This window comes from Papaver somniferum, chromosome 10 (genome assembly GCF_003573695.1).
Source record: "Papaver somniferum cultivar HN1 chromosome 10, ASM357369v1, whole genome shotgun sequence".
Classification (NCBI taxonomy): domain Eukaryota; kingdom Viridiplantae; phylum Streptophyta; class Magnoliopsida; order Ranunculales; family Papaveraceae; genus Papaver; species Papaver somniferum.
The window spans coordinates 1,566,812-1,585,412 of NC_039367.1; the positions used below are offsets into that span (position 1 = coordinate 1,566,812).

Consider the following 18,601-nt stretch of genomic DNA (forward strand, 5'->3'; position numbering starts at 1 on the left):
AAGTCACTGGAATGCACAAACATGTATATGGACAAACTCCTTCGTCAAACAATGTATAATATGGTTGTGCAATTCCGAACTCCCAAATCCACACCTAATAATAATATGGATGTTGACAATTCTGAACTTGCAAACCGTCGACCGATATAAGCATAAAAGATGAATTCATGTGGATATAAATGTGAAGGAGCGTACCCTATATACCACATGTGGAAATTCTCATTTCCCATAACAATTCATAATGACATACCTTACAATTCCTGTCCATTTCATGGAAAGATTCAAAGAATCGACAGAATTATCGTAATTGGTGTAAGTATTATAATTTATTTCATAAAATATATAAATAGTTCACAACATTTTAAACAATTTAGTTATCTGAATCATTACATATTATCTTCAATATATCTATTTGTTTATTTCATTATGTGACTGGATATAAGTAAATAACCACTAACATTTGTCATAATGGTTTGGTATTAATATTTTATTATGATTATAGCATTTATTTCTTATTTCTTAGGCCGATAAAATTTAATCATAATTAAATTTTATATTATTGTTATATAATCCTTAAGTTGTACTATTAATAAAAATTACATTTTGTTGTTATTATCCTATAATAATTATAATAATATTTTTATTATTAACATCGATGGTTGAACTCTTATTCTAACTAGTCTTTCAATTATTATTGAGTCCCAAAAGTATTATCAACATTTATGTGATAATAAATTATTGCCCTACTTATAAGTCAAGGTGCTTAAAAAGTATATATATGTAACTTTCAAGATTTATCAATAATACTAATCTCACTATTTTTAGTATTGAATTGTTTACCTGTTCATACTATTTAGATCAATTATTCTCAAATCCATATCAGCTAAATTTATTGGTGTACCCTACAATTTTTACTTCATTACAAACAAACAAATCAATCAATCAAATAATTCTTTTGATTATAGATAGTTTTTTTTAGGGGGATTAAGATTTATCTCACAACCCAACCCAGTTCTAAACTATTCTAGTTCACTAACTGGCACTGGCTATTACTATCGTTTCCCCTATAAGATCTAATAGTGAGCTCTGATACCAACACTGTAGCGCCCCCTAAGCTAGCAGCTAACTAAATCAACAGATTAAACTAAATAAAGAGGCACTATGAATCTAAATTATTTACTTAAACATTCAATTAAGAAATCTGCTACAAAACTTAACCCAAAACTAACCCCGCTCAGAAATATATATATGCAAGCACTCCTTTCAAATGATACATATACAATAGTCATTTGGTTTGCAAATAAAATTTACAACATAATAAACATAGCAATGTTTAACTAATTAACGGAGTCGACTCCTCGAAGCTTTCGCTGTGGATTCTGATCTGTCTTTGAAACTGAAAGTGGAAAAGGGTGAGCACAGAGTGCCCAGTAGGAATAAAATTTAACTTTAAAGAAATCATGAGGAAGATTTGGAAAACAATTAATATTTTCCAAACATCAGTGACTAAGTCACTGGAATGCACAAACATGTATATGGACAAACTCCTTCGTCAAACAATGTATAATATGGTTGTGCAATTCCGAACTCGCAAATCCACACCTAATCGTACATATGGATGTCGACAATTCCGAACTCGCAAAATTTCGACCGATATAAGCACAAAAGCTGAATTCATGTAGATATAAATGTGAAGGAGCGTACCCTATATACAACATGTGGAAATTCTCATTTCCCATAACAATTCATAATGACATACCTTACAAGTCATTTCCATTTTATGGAAATATTCAAAGAATCGACAAAATTATCATAATGGTGTTTATATAAAGCATGGAATGCATGACAGACAATGTATGAGTTGATAAACATAAAATTTTGTAAAACAAAACAATGGTTTCAAAAGAATTAAAGTATTCCCACCTCTTTTGATGACAAGCCATGCCTACCTCGAGATCCATGATCCGCTGGTTCATCATTTGAATCGATCGTTGTTAATATAGACTAACTATTAATCACACAAGAAGTCTAAGAAACTAGCCAAAATGGCTCACATAAGAATCATACAAGTCTAACTAATGGTTTTAAGCCCATTTATTCATCTACACCATTTTATTATCTATATTTAACATATCTAAGGTTTACTAACTCAATTGGATAGGTTCTATAATTCACTTGAATAGTCTCAGGAAGATATACATCTATGTATAAGGAACCAAAGGCTAGATCGAACCTTAAGGGTCCAATTCATATTCATTAGGAAAACTAACTATAAGCCCAAGTTAACTAAACAAGCCCATTAACTAAGGTCCAGTCCATAAGAGCCACCTAACAGTCACTAACGGTCAAACTGATTGTTACATGTCAACTAACAATCAACGTTTAGTCAAGGTCCAAGTCCAGGGTCAAATAGTCAAAGGTTAACTCGGTCACGGTCCACTGAGTCAAATAGGGAATCAGTGAGTCAACTCAGGGTTAGACTGATTCAACTCAGGGTGATGATCTAAGTCAGATAAGTCAGCTAGACTGACTAGGATGACTAATAGGTCTAAACCATTGGTTCAACAACCTTTCACTCTACTTCATGACTAGGCTAATACTAACACACCTATTAACATAACTTCACTAGCCGAAGTACAGTTCAATTGTTCTTAAATAAACTTCAAACTTCAATTACAATTGAAAACTATGCCTACCTGCAATTGCATCTTTTCCAAGCTTCTACAAGAGAAGTTCAACTCCATACAAACATCTAATCCATCATTCCAATACTTCAGTTACATATCCATTCAATCACCAACACACGCAACAATACATATATCCTCTAAACACCACCAACAACTATTGAACTCCCAAACAGATCCCCATTGTATCAATTAAACTCCAGCAACTGCAACTGCAACACCAGCTAGCCCTACACCTGTGAATACTCAATTCAACTTCAGTTCAACATACGAAACCACCACTACCAAATATCTTCCCCACAGATCATGCTTATCCTTCTTAGCTGCACAATGATAGACTAACAACTACAAAACCATTACCCTGATTAACTAATTCATTAACCAAACTTCTTCCCAGAAAAGTTCATGCATAACCCAACTCATTCACCATCTACAAAAACCAAACATAATTGTAATCCCATTATCAGCTCACTCCATCACTCATATCTGAGATTTCACATCAATGCTAGTTCAAAACTCAATTCCCTGTAATTTAACACAACTCCAATACAAAACTTTGTAATTGATAAACCACCACCACCTGTAGTTGCATCAGTTCAACCCATTCAGACAAACAACACCATCAGTTCACTATATATTGACCTAAACTACAACCACAGTTAATACCACACACATACCACCAAAAAGAACAACCATTCCCTGCAGTTGTTCACAATTCAAGCTCTTCTTTCAATCCTGTCCATTCAGTACTAACACCTGTAACTCATCCCACCACCTCCGACAACTCGACAACAGCACAACGTCTCCAACCTTAGATACCACTTCAACTCAAAGCACACTCTTTTCTCAATCACCACCAGAAAATACAAGTACACTTCATCTTAATCCAGTATTAAGACAACCACTACCACCAATATACAACTCCATAATTTCCATACCAACATAACTACTTCTTACTGCTAATTACTTCAACAGTGGCTCAAGCTTCACTGTAAACTTATCATAATTAAACTCAGTTCATCTATAACAAACATGCACATACATCCATCTCAAATCTTAGTTCAATTAACAAACTCAAAAACTCAGTAATCAAAGTAGATAATCATTACTCAGTAAACAAAGAAGAACAATTTACCTCAAATACAAAACCGGAAGGCTTCTTCTTCTTTTAATTGTTCAACACCAATCTTTTCTTCACTGGGAATCGAGAATTGAATTCCAATTCTTCTTGTTATTAACTGGATCTGTAAATTAGCATCATAATCTTCCTCTTTACTTCATTTTCATCAAAACCCATCCATTAATTTCTCCTTAACCATCTCAAATCACATCTTCAATGAATTTCAGAAACCCATCTACTGACTTCTCCTTATTCACCTTTAATTGAATTCTAATTCGATTATCTGAGAAACCCCAATTTCAGTCCCAAACTTCTTTGGTACATTTAAATCTCCAAACATTGATCTAAACCTTCAATTCATTCAACCCATCCATGAATTACTCGACTTCATCATCAATTTACACAAACTTTAATCAAAACCAAATCTCAGAACCCTAACTCCAGATTCTAACCAAACTACCCTTTCTTATGCTTTCCTTGCCAAACCAAAAAAAAAAACACGAGCACCAACAACCAAACTTTAGTGTTTCTATTAATTTTTCCGATCTCAAAATTAAAAATCTTCTCACTGAAGAACGAGAGACGAAGAACAGTGGAAAGAAAAGAAGAAAGAAGAAGAAGAAGAATAAAGAAGAAGAAAAGAATAACGAGTTTATCTCCTCATTGAGATAAGATCGGACAAGATTGATAAAGCCACCTGAACTGATAAGGGCATCCAGGCGGTTAGAATATAAATGATGATTCTACCCTTCGTACTTATCTAAAGATATCTTCTTCGTCTGATATCCGAATGACACGTTCGATTAGTCAATTATGTGTAACTCTTCGAGATCTATTCATCGGTACTAATTTCACATCTAGTTCGTTGTTAGATTAATTTCTAATAATTAACGTTTGAGTTACACTAATCGAGTAGTTATCGCCTAATTCGTCACTTGACCGGTCTAATAGCGTTGACGAGCTTAAGGGTCCTTACATTCTCCCCACCTTATATCATTTTCGTTCTCGAAAATCAAACTATTCTTCTGGTCTTCAAAAACTCCCCACTTTATAGAATAACCGCATCTCTTATTTAAGCGCAAACAACATAAACAAAGTACAAACCTATATGGCTCTATAACTAAAATCTAAAATTTGTAGATCTAAGTTCAATTATGCTGAGTTAAGTTCTATCAAATACGGAAGTCTAAGTTTCTTACACTAATTTCTATCTTATAAAACACTTGTCTCTAATTACAAAGGAGATTCCTACGAATTTATTTGTAAGTGAATTTATCGGTTTTCTAAAGAATAATACTAAGCTTCTATGATCGGTCATCTCTGGATGCAGTTTCCCTGTCAAGGTTGGCCAAGCCCAACAATGCCTTCCTACGAACAGAGAAAACACAACCTTCACTATTCCTCAGTGCTGGATTGACTAATTATTAATTTATTAAAATTAATCAGTCTCTAAAATTTTATCGTAATTGGTGTAAGTATTATAATTTATTTCGTAAAATATATAAATAGTTCACAACATTTAAAAAAATTTAGTTATCTGAATCATTACTGGCACTGGCTATTCCTATTGTTTCCCATATAAGATATAATAGTGAGCTCTGATACCAACACTGTAGCGCCCCCTAAGCTAGCAGCTAACTAAACCAACAGATTAAACTAAATAAAGAGGCACTATGAATCTAAATCATTTACTTAAACATTCAATTAAGAAATCTGTTACAAAACTTAACCCAAAACTAACCCCGCTCAGAAATATATATATATACAAGAACTCCTTTCAAATGATACATATACAATAGTCATTTGGTTTGCAAATAAAATTTACAACATAATAAACATAACAATATTTAACTAATTAACGGAGTCGACTCCTCGAAGCTTTAGCTGTGCACTCTGATCTGTCTTTGAAACTGAAAGTGGAAAAGGGTGAGCACAGAGTGCCCAGTAGGAATAACATTTAACTTTAAAGAAATCATGAGCAAGATTTGGAAAACAATTAATATTTTCCCAAACATCAGTGACTAAGTCACTGGAATGCACAAACATGTATATGGACAAACTCATTCGTCAAACAATGTATAATATGGTTGTGCAATTCCGAACTCGCAAATCCACACCTAATCGTACATATGGATGTCGACAATTCCGAACTCGCAAAATTTCGACCGATATAAGCACAAAAGCTGAATTCATGTAGATATAAATGTGAAGGAGCGTACCATATATACAACATGTGGAAATTCTCATTTCCCATAACAATTCATAATGACATACCTTACAAGTCCTTTCCATTTCATGGAAAGATTCAAAGAATCGACAGAATTATCATAATCCTATTTATATAAAGCGTGAAATGCATGACAGACGATATATGAGTTGATGAACATAAAATTTTGTAAAAGAAAATAATTTTTTCAAAAGAGTTAAAGTACTCCCACCTCTTTTGATGACAAGCCATGCCTACCTCGAGATCCACGATCCGCTGGTTCATCCTTTGAATCGATCGTTGTTAATATTGACTAACTATTAATCACACAAGAAGTCTAAGAAACTAGCCAAAATGGCTCACATAAGAATCATACAAGTCTAACTAATGGTTTTAAGCCCATTTATTCATCTACACCATTTTATTATCTATCTTTAACATATCTAAGGTTAACTAATTCAATTGGATTGGTTCTATAGTTCACTTGAATAGTCTCAGGAAGATATATATCTATGTGTAAGGAACCAAAGGCTAAATCGAACCTTAAGGGTCCAATTCATATTCATTAGGAAAACTAACTATAAGCCCAAGTTAACTAAACAAGCCCATTAACTAAGGTCCAGTCCATAAGAGCCACCTAACAGTCACTAACGGTCAAACTGATGGTTACATGTCAACTAACAGTCAACGTCTAGTCAAGGTCCAAATCCAGGGTCAAATAGTCAAAGGTTAACTCGATCAAGGTCCACTGAGTCAAATAGGAATCAGTGAGTCAACTCAGGGTTAGACTGATTCAACTCAGTCAGATAAGTCAGCTAGACTGACTAGGATGACTAATAGGTCTAAACCATTGGTTCAATAGCCTTTCAATCTGCTTCATAACTAGACTGATACTAACACACCTATTAACAGAACTTCACAAGCCGAAGTACAATTCAATTGTCCTTAAATAAACTTCAAACTTCAATTACAATTGAAAACTATGCCTACCTACAATTGCAGCTTTTCCAAGCTTCTACAAGAGAAGTTCAACTCCATACAAACATCTAATCCATCATTCTAATACTTCAGTTACATATCCATTCAATCACCAACACATACAACAATACATATATCCTCTAAACACCACCAACAACTATTGTACTCCCAAACAGATCCCCATTGTATAAATTAAACTCCAGCAACTGCAACTGCAACACCAGCTAGCCCTACACCTGTGAATACTCAATTCAACTTCAGTTCAACATACGAAACCACCACTACCAAATATCTTCCCCACAGATCATGCTTATCCTTCTTAGCTGCACAATCATACACTAACAGCTGCAGAACCATTACCCTGGTTAACTCATTCATTAACCAAACTTCTTCCCAGACAAGTTCATGCATAACCTAACTCATTCACCATCTACAACAACCAAACATAATTGTAATCCCATTTTCAGCTCACTCCATCACTCATATCTGAGATTTCACATCAATGCTAGTACAAAACTCCATTCCCTACAATTTAACACAACTCCACTAGAAAGCCTTGTAACTCATAAACCACCACCACCTGTAGTTGCATCTCAACATTATCAACTCAACCCATTCAGACAAACAACACCATCAGTTCACTATATATTGACCTAAACTACAACCAAAGCTCATACCACACACATACCACCACAAAGAACAACCATTCCCTGCAGCTGTTCACAATTCAAGCTCTTCTTTCAATCCTATCCATTCAGTACTAACACCTGTAACTCAGCCCACCACCTCCGACAACTCGACAACAACACAACGTCTCCAACCTTAGATACTACTTCAACTCCAAGCACACTCTTTTCTCAATCACCACCAGCAAATACAACTACACTTCATCTTAATCCAGTATTAAGACAACCACTACCACCAATATACAATTCCATAATTTCCAGACCAACATAACTACATCTTACTGCTAATTACTTCAACAGTGGCTCAAGCTTCACTGTAAACTTATCATAATTCAACTCAGTTCATCTATAACAAACATGCACATACATCCATCTCAAATCTTAGTTCAATTAACAAACTCAAAAACTCAGTAATGAAAGTAGATAATCATTACTCAGTAAACAAAGAAGAACAATTTACCTCAAATACAAAACCGGAAGTCTTCTTCTTCTTTTAATTGTTCAACACCAATCTTTTCTTCATTGGGAATCGAGAATTGAATTCCAATTCTTCTTTTTATTAACTGGATCTGTAAATTAGCATCATAATCTTCCTCTTTACTTCATGTTCATCAAAACCCATCCATTAATTTCTTCTTAACCATCTCAAATCACATCTTCAATGAATTTCAAAATCCCATCTACTGACTTCTCCTTATTCACCTTTAATTGAATTCTAATTCGATTCTCTGAGAAACCCTAATTCCATTCCCAAACTTCTCTGCTATAGTTCGATCTCCAAACATCGATCTAAACCTTCAATTCATTCAACCCATCCATGAATTACTCGACTTCATCATCAATTTACACAAACTTCAATCAAAACCAAATCTCAGAACCCTAACTCCAGATTCTAACCAGTTTAACCTTTCTTATGCTTTCCTTGCCAAACCAAAAAAAACACGATCACCAACAACCACACTTTAATGTTTCTATTAATTTTTCCGATCTCAAAATTAAAAATCTTCTCATTGAAGAACGAGAGATGAAGAACAGTGGAAAGAGAAGAAGAAAGAAGAAGAAGAAGAAGAAGAAGAAGAAGAAAGAAGAAGAAAAGAATAACGAGTTTATCTCCTCATCGAGATAAGGTCGGCCAAGATTGATAAAAGAACCTGAACTGATAAGGGCAGCCATGCGGTTAGGATATAAATGATGATTTTACCCTTCGTACTTATCTAAAGATATCTTCTTCGTCTGATATCCGAATGACACGTTCGATTAGTCAATTCTGTGTAACTCTTCGAGATCTATTCATCGGTACTAATTTCACATCTAGTTGGTTGTTAGATTCATTTCTAATAATTAACGTTCGAGTTATACTAATCGAGTAGTTATCGCCTAATTCGTCACTTGACCGGTTTAATAGCGTTGACGAGCTTAAGGGTCCTTACATTCTCCCCACCTTATATCATTTTCGTTCTCGAAAATCAAACAATTCTTCTGGTCTTCAAAAACTCCCCACCTTATAGAATAACCGCATCTCTTATCTAAGCGCAAACAACATAAACAAAGCACAAACCTATATGGCTCTATAACTAAAATCTAAAATTTGTAGCTCTAAATTCAATTACACTGAGTTAAATTCTATCAAATACGGAAGTCTAAGTTTTTTACACTAATTTCTATCTTATAAAACACTTGTCTCTAATTACAAAGGAGATTCCTACAAATTTATTTCTAAGTGAATTTATATCTATCGGTTTCCTAAAGAATAATACTAAGCTTCTATGATCGGTCATCTCTGATTGCAGTTGCCCTGTCAAGGTTGGCCAAGCCTAACAATGCCTTCCTACGAACAGAGAAAACACAACCTTCACTATTCCCCAGTGCTGGATTAACTAATTATTAATTTATTAAAATTAATTAGTCTCTAAAATTTTATCGTAATTGGTGTAAGTATTACAATTTATTTCATAAAATATATAAATAGTTCACAACATTTTAAACAATTTAGTTATCAGAATCATTACATATTATCTTCAATGTATCTATTTGTTTATTTCATTATGTGACTGGATATAGTAAATAACCACTAACAATTTGTCATAATCGCTTGGTATTAATATTTTATTATCATTATAACATTTATTTCTTATTTCTTAGACCGATAAAAGTTAATCGTAATTAAATTTTATATTATTGCTAAATAATCCTTAAGTTGTACTATTAATAAAAATTACATTTTGTTATTACTATCCTATAATAATTATAATAATATTTTTATTATTCTAACTAGTCTTTCAATTATTATTGAGTCCCAAAAGTATTATCAGCATTTATGTGATAATAAATTATTGGCCCTACTTATAAGTCAAGGTGCTTAAAAAGTATATAAATTAACTTTCAAGATTTATCAATAATACTAATCTCACTATTTTTAGTATTGAATTGTTACCTGTTCATACTATTTAGATCAATTATTCTCAAATCCATATCAGCTAAATTTATTGGTGTACCCTACAATTTTTACTTCATTACAAACAAACAAATCAATCAATCAAATAATTCTTTTAATTATAGATAGCTTTTTTTTTTGGGGATTAAGATGTATCTCACAACCCAACCCAGTTCTATACTAATCTAGTTCACTAACTGTCACTGGCTATTCCTTTGTTTCCCATATAAGATCTAATATTGAGCTCTGATACCAACAATGTAGAGCCCCCTAAGCTAGCAGCTAACTAAACCAACAGATTAAACTAAATAAAGAGGCACTATGAATCTAAATCATTTACTTAAACATTAAATTAAGAAATCTGCTACAAAACTTAACCCAAAACTAACCCCGCTCAGAAATATATATATATACAAGAACTCCTTTCAAATGATACATATACAATAGTCATTTGGTTTGCAAATAAAATTTACAACATAATAAACATATAAATATTTAACTAATTAACGGAGTCGACTCCTCGAAGCTTTCGCTGTGCACTCTGATCTGTCTTTGAAACTGAAAGTGGAAAAGGGTGAGCACAGAGTGCCCAGTAGGAATAACTTTTAACTTTAAAGAAATCATGAGCAAGATTCGGAAAACAATTAATATTTTCCCAAACATCTGTGACTAAGTCACTGGAATGCACAAACATGTATATGGACAAACTCCTTCGTCAAACAATGTATAATATGGTTGTTCAATTTCGAACTCGCAAATCCACACCTAATCGTACATATGGATGTCGACAATTCCGAACTCGCAAACTTTCGACCGATATAAGCATAAAAGCTGAATTCATGTAGATATAAATGTGAAGGAGCGTACCCTATATACCACATGTGGAAATTCTCATTTCCCATAACAATTCATAATGACATACCTTACAAGTCCTTTCCATTTCATGGAAAGATTCAAAGAATCGACAGAAGTATCATAATGCTGTTTATATAAAGCATGGAATGCATGACAGGCAATGTATGAGTTGATAAACATAAACTTTTGTAAAAGAAAACAATGGTTTCAAAAGAGTTAAAGTATTCCCACCTCTTTTGATGACAATCCATGCCTACCTCGTGGTTCATCCTTTGAATCGATCGTTGTTAATATAGACTAACTATTAATCACACAAGAAGTCTGAGATACTAGCCACAATGGCTCACATAAGAATCATACAAGTCTAATGGTTTTAAGCCCATTTATTCACCTACACCATTTTATTATCTATCTTTAACATATCTAAGGTTTACTAATTCAACTGGATTGGTTCTATAGTTCACTTGAATAGTCTCAGGAAGATATACATCTATGTATAAGGAACAAAGGCTAAATCGAACCTTAAGGGTCCAATTCATATTCATTAAGAAAACTAACTATAAGCCCAAGTTAACTAAACAAGCCCATTAACTAAGTACCAGTCCATAAGAGCCACCTAACAGTCACTAACGGTCAAACTGACGGTTACATGTCAACTAACAGTCAACGTCTAGTCAAGGTCCAAATCCAGGGTCAAATAGTCAAATGTTAACTCGGTCAAGGTCCACTGAGTCAAATAGGGAATCGGTGAGTCAACTCAAGGTTAGACTGAGTCAACTCAGTCAGATAAGTCAGCTAGACTGACTAGGATGACTAATAGGTCTAAACCATTGGTTCAACAGCCTTTCACTCTGCTTCATATCTAGACTGATACTAACAAACCTATTAACAGAACTTCACTAGCTGAAGTACAGTTCAATTATTCTTAAATAAACTTCAAACTTCAATTACAATTGAAAACTATGCCTACCTGCAATTGCAGCTTTTCCAAGCTTCTACAAGAGAATTTCAACTCCATACAAACACACACAACAATATATCTTCTAAACACCACCAACAACTATTGAACTCCCAAACAGATCCCCATTGTATCAATTAAACTCCAGCTAGCCCTACACATGCGAATACTCAATTCAGCTTCAGTTCAACATACGAAACAACCACTACCAAATATCTTCCTCACAGATCATGCTTATCCTTCTTAGCTACACAATCATACACTAACAGCTGCAGAACCATTACCCTGATTAACTCATTCATTAACCAAACTTCTTCCCAGACAAGTTCATGCATAACCTAACTCATTCACCATCTACAACAACCAAACATAATTGTAATCCCATGTCAGCTTACTCCATCACTCATATCTGAGATTTCACATCAATGCTAGTTCAAAACTCCATTCCCTATAATTTAACACAACTCCAATACAAATCCTTGTAACTCATAAACCACCACCACCTGTAGTTCACTATACAAAGCCTCCATCTCAACATCATCAACTTAACCCATTCAGACAAACAACACCATCAGTTCACTATATATTGACCTAAACTACAACCAAAGCTCATACCACACACATACCACCATAAAGAACAACCATTCCCTGCAGCTGTTCACAATTCAAGCTCTTCTTTCAATCCTATCCATTCAGTACTAATACCTGTAACTCAGCCCACCACCTCCGACAACTCTGACAACAGCACGAAGTCTCCAACCTTAGATACTACTTCAACTCCAAGCACACTCTTTTCTCAATCACCACCAGCAAATACAACTACACTTCATCTTAATCCAGAATTAAGAAACCACTACCACCAATATACAATTCCATAATTTCCAGACCAACATAACTACTTCTTACTGCTGATTACTTCAACAGTGGCTCAAACCTCACTGTAAACTTATCACAATTCAACTCAGTTCATCTATAACAAACATGCACATACATCCATCTCAGTTCTTAGTTCAATTAACAAACTCAAAAACTCAGTAATGAAAGTAGATAATCATTACTCAGTAAACAAAGAAGAACAATTTACCTCAAATACAAAACCGGAAGTCTTCTTCTTCCTTTAATTGTTCAACACCAATCTGTTCTTCACTGGGAATCGGGAATTGAATTCCAATTCTTCTTGTTATTAACTGGATCTGTAAATTAGCATCATAATCTTCCTATTTACTTCATGTTCATCAAAACCCATCCATTAATTTCTCCTTAACCATCTCAAATCACATCTTCAATGAATTTCAGAAACCCATCTACTGACTTCTCCTTATTCACCTTTAATTGAATTCTAATTCGATTATCTGAGAAACCCTAATTTCATTCCCAAACTTCTCTGCTACAGTTCGATCTCCAAACATCGATCTAAAACTTCAATTCATTCAACCCATCCATGAATTACTCGACTTCATCCTCAATTTACACAAACTTCAATCAAAACCAAATCTCAGAACCCTAACTCCAGATTCTAACCAATCTACCCTTTCTTCTTCTTTCCTTGCCAAACCAAAAAAAAACACGAGCACCAACAACCAAACTCTAGTGTTTCTCTTAAGTTTTCTGATCTCAAAACTAAAAATCTTCTCACGGAAGAACGAGAGATGAAGAACAGGGGAAAGAGAAGAAGAAAAAAGAAGAAGAAGAATAAGAAGAAGAATAAAGAAGAAGAAAAGAATAACGAGTTTATCTCCTCATTGAGATAAGGTCGGCCAAGATTGATAAAGACACCCGAACTGATAAGGGCAGCCAGGCGGTTAGGATATAATGACCATTCTACCATTCGTACTTATCTAAAGATATCTTCTTCGTCTGATATCCGAATGACACGTTCGAGTAGTGAATTCTGTGTAACTCTTCGAGATCTATTCATCGGTACTAATTTTGCGTCGAGTTCGTTGTTAGATTAATTTCTAATAATTAACGTTTGAGTTAGACTAATCGAGTAGTTATCGGCTAATTCGTCACTTGACCGGTCTAATAGCGTTGACGAGCTTAAGGGTCCTTACATCTACCTATTGTGATCGTCTATGGACAGAGTCGATACAATACAAAAATTCGGTTCACACTTCGTGTGATCGTCTATGGATATGATATCGAGACAATACAACAACAAGATAACTTGTGTGATTGACTATGGATAAAAGATCGAGACAATACAACAACAAAGTGTGTTACTTGATAACTGGTTCGGTAATAACCAAAATCTATAGAATAACTATCAAGTATTGCGGAGTTAACGTACAAGTGTAATTTACTTTTTTAATTATAATAAAAACAATTACAATTACGGAATGGAAAAGTAAATGACACAATAAGATTTTGTTAATGAGGAAACCGTAAATGCAAAAAAACCCTGGGACCTAATCCAGTTTTGAATACTCTCAGAATTAAGCCGCTATAGAAAATCTAATACTCACTTCATATAGTTCAGACCAAGCAGACTACCTTCCCTCAGTATCCCCGCGCCTTCAACTTCTAGAGTCACGCACGTGAATAGCAAGTCCTTTGGATCGTATTTCAAACATATAGATGAGACAATATGTTTGGTAACTACTCTACTCAATCTTGCTAAAGATATAGACGAGACAGAGGCTCTTCCATTTAATCTAATAAACTCTTGTCTCTGGTTAGATCAATCTAATTATAACTACCGAGATAGTCAAGTATAGATTCACACTCAATCAATATAGATCTCAAAAGAGAAATGTAGGGAATGCCGGTCTCATGCAACTAATCAATCAGATCAATCAATATAGATTGATTCTAGTTGGATCCCATACGATTAAGATTTGTGCCCTAAATCCGTAAGATACGAAAATTAATAAGAAATCTTCCTCCTCTGCTATTCTTCTTTTATCTTCAAAACCTGCACAACACCACTTGAATCTCTTGTGATCAACCACGCATAGAACGGAATCTGGTAACAATGGATTATCACAAGATTTCTTTAAATTTAACAACAATTATAAACATCCCGTTGGTACTTTTATCTAGTTTGAGTAAATCTTATATCATGAGAGAATATTCCCAAGAATAAAAAAACTAGGTATAATCAAAGTTTCAAAAACCAAACCATTAGTCAATCAAATCAAATTAAAAAATAATAACACTGCAATTATCTAGTTTCCCACCAACAGTACTCGTAGAGCTTCTTGATCCCGCAGAAGTCTTTAAACAAGCGGTCGTAAAATATTTCACCTAATTAGGATCTTCCGAATAGACAGATCCACCAGAAACAACAATAAATGAAGTTTCCTATCTCTTAGTATAGCTAGAAATGCAAACTTAGGTATTTATAGACCAAGGATGTTTTGACACCAAGGAATTTCCCAAAAAGAAAATGTTCTCAAGATATGTAATGAATGCCCAAATTCGGTTTTCTTAATTCCAATAAATGCTTGTCCAATATTTCTGAAATCTCTCAATAGAAAATCTCCAATTAGTAAATGCACATTACTAATTTTTATTCTTGGTGGGACTAGAAATGGTCCTAAAAATTCTAACTGCAAGTGCACAGTGTCGGCAAGCAACACAGGGCAAGCACAGGTCAGTTCCACAGGGACAAGGGGGTGCAAGTGCTATTTTTCTTATTGTAACCAATTTCTAACTGATTACACTAACCAGGGCAGATTACAAGTCAAACTAACATTCATTTCTTTTCACTAACATTAAACAGAACTAACATTAACTTCTCAATCATTAACAGTTATTAACTTCTCAATCATTAAACAGAACTAGCATTTACTTTCCACTAACAGTCATTAACAGAACTAGCATTTACTTTCCACTAACAGTAAACAGAACTAACATTAACTTCTCAATCATTAACAATCAAACTGAACTCAAGACATTCATGGCATTAACTTCAGGCTAGCATTGGATTTCTACTAACATCAAAGTCAACACAGCATTTATTTCTGAAGCATTAAACACTGACTACTCATTCAACATTAATCATTAATCATTGACACTAATCATTTACATTAACTGAACAAGCAGATTTGTAGGCAGAGCATTACACTAATTCAATCATTGAAATTGAAGCAAGGTTACAAAGATAACTAAAGGTGAACAAGCAAATATTGAGGTTAAAATTTCTGAACAGCAATGAAGAGTTGGTGAATCTGATGAATGGGAAACTAGGGTTTGAGAATTCACCTCTCAGCCCATACTATCATGTTAACTATTGCACTTCTCAGCTTCTTTAAGTGGATAAATTATCTCCAATCACTAAATCAAGGCAAGCATTAGTTGTCTGCTTAAAGAACAACTAATCAAAACACAATAACAAGCAATTGAGAGTAAGTGAACATACATAGATGGATTCTAACTACCTAGGATGCTTGACATTCTAGGTGAAAGCAATATGTTGTTCATCAACAAAAATACATCCTACACAGTGATATTATCATACATCAGTAGCAATAGGCACACATCCTAGCATTAAGGCTAAGGGTTTCATCTAAACCCTAGTTAGGATGTTTAGTTCATGAGTAGAGGGCCTAACATGATACTAACAGTGTTGGTGTACATGGAGAATTCAAAAGTGACAGGACACAAGCCAATTGCCAATTGATTGATAATTTTTCACTCTAATTAAACTTGGGTCTCTCTCCCCTCCCTTCACAATGTTCCACAGTGCACAATTTATACCAGAATACAAAACCTAATTGTAAATCCCCAAATCAGAAAATTAGGGTTTTTTAAATTACACAAAATTTACTTACAAACTCCCAAAATTTTCTCGACCCATGCCTCCTCTAGTCCTTGTTGTCGATTACCCATGCTTTCTTCTGCTCCTCTGCTACGAATTCAGTTCCCATCAACCTAGTTCTCTCATGTCAAAACCCTAACAGTGGGTAGGGTTAATGAAATGGGTGAAATAGGATGATGGGTTTTGTTGTCGGTTGATGGAGATGGTGGTGTTGTCGGGTGTTTGTGGTGGTGGTGGAGCTCGAGGTCTGGTGGTGGCAGTGGAGTTGCAGGTGATGGTGGTTCTGGAAGTGGTCGGGTGGAGAAGATGAGATCGAAGTTTTGGGAAGAAGGAAGTGTTTGGGTGGATAATAGGCTTCGGTGCTAGGGTGTGAAGCGGGAGCATCTGATTCGATGTTTGGCGAGCTGAGCTGCTGGATATGGAGATGGTAGGTAGATCGGACGGCTAAGAGAGAAGCAGTTTGTAGCGACCGTTGGATGTGGAACACAACGAAGTCAACGGTGCTAGATTAGGTTAGGTGCTGTAGTGTTGGGCGGAATCATCGGGATTTGATGCACAGTGATGAGGTGACCGCTGGATGACAAAATGGATCCAATCTGACGGCTCTCATGGAAATGGGTATGGATAAAAGAAATGGATTTGGGTAAGGGTTTTGGGCTTTGGATATGCCAAGCCCATATCTTCTTTAAGAACAATTCTTCCTTCTTGAGCCCATTCCTAGCTTTTTGGTCTTGTGCGCAACATTCCTCGCGGCTTCCTTGCGTAATTCCTCCCGGCTTTTCACTACTTTTCTGCTCTTTTTGCTCCGCACTTCATCCAGATTTTATTTGTTACCTAAAAATGCAAAATTAAGTAAGAAAAATATTTATTCTTGAAAACAATGAAAATACAGAATATGGGATAAAATGTAGAATTAATGCGCAAAAGATGAGTTAAATGCCAACAAAAAGGGATAAATATATACAATATTTGGCACTCATCAAATACCCCCAAACCTGAATTTTACTTGTCCTCAAGTAAAAACAAACTAAGGAAATCCTACCTATACCACTGTCGCTGGTCTCTCGAATGCATTTAGCGTATGCACTAAGCCTTTTAAACCACTAAGTGTCCCTAGTGGACGAGTTGAAGTCTCGTGAAGGTTTACCAGAGGTGTGCCTACAAAACCTAAGGACAAAATATAAGCTCATATTCCATCAAACGTGACATGTGCAAAACAGTTAAGCTCACAGCAAAATGGAGATGTCAATCTAGCTATCGAAGGCACAATCCTAGCACTGATAACAAATATAAGACATGTGATAAGAGTGTAAAGTGTATCTACACATGTGTAAAGAAAGATCTGAAGTTATGACTACTAATCACCAAGAGATAGTTTCTCAGGCTAAGAACTGAGGTCGAAATCTAGCTAGCTGTCCGGACTTTACGAGAATTGTGAATGAGTTGGAGGTATCTCACAATTACTCGCGTTGTACATCAATTTGGTTTTGTCGGGAGACATTTGGTTTGGATGGGAAAAAGAAAAATTTTGGTTTTTATGGGAGAAAAAACATTTGGAAAACTTTTTGGTTATTTAGGGAAAGAGTGGACTAGTTTAGTCCACATAGACCGGGTCCTCCAGGTTGGTTGTTTCAATGTCGGGTGGAAATGGCTCAAGGAATGGCTTTAATCTCTGCCCGTTGACTTTGAAAACGTTCTTGTTGGAGACATCCTCCAGCTCTACAGCTCCATGAGGAAAAACTGTGCGTACTAGGTACGGACCCTTCCATCTGGAACGCAGTTTTCCTGGAAAAAGATGTAATCGGGAGTCATACAGCAAGACTTTCTGACCAGGAGTGAAAGATTTGCGTAGAATACGCTTGTCATGAAACATCTTCATCTTCTGCTTATATAACTTGGCACTATCATAAGCCTCATT

At 34.9% G+C, this 18,601-nt stretch overlaps 1 long non-coding RNA gene across 1 annotated transcript; it reads right to left on the reverse strand.

Annotated features, from left to right (window-relative positions):
- Positions 1–6,955: 6,955 nt before the first annotated feature.
- LOC113318900 lies at positions 6,956–13,595 on the reverse strand. Its single transcript, XR_003344944.1, has 2 exons — positions 11,934–13,595; positions 6,956–7,000 (listed from the first exon to the last, which is right to left on the reverse strand). It is a non-coding gene; the product is annotated as an uncharacterized LOC113318900 (long non-coding RNA).
- Positions 13,596–18,601: the final 5,006 nt, after the last annotated feature.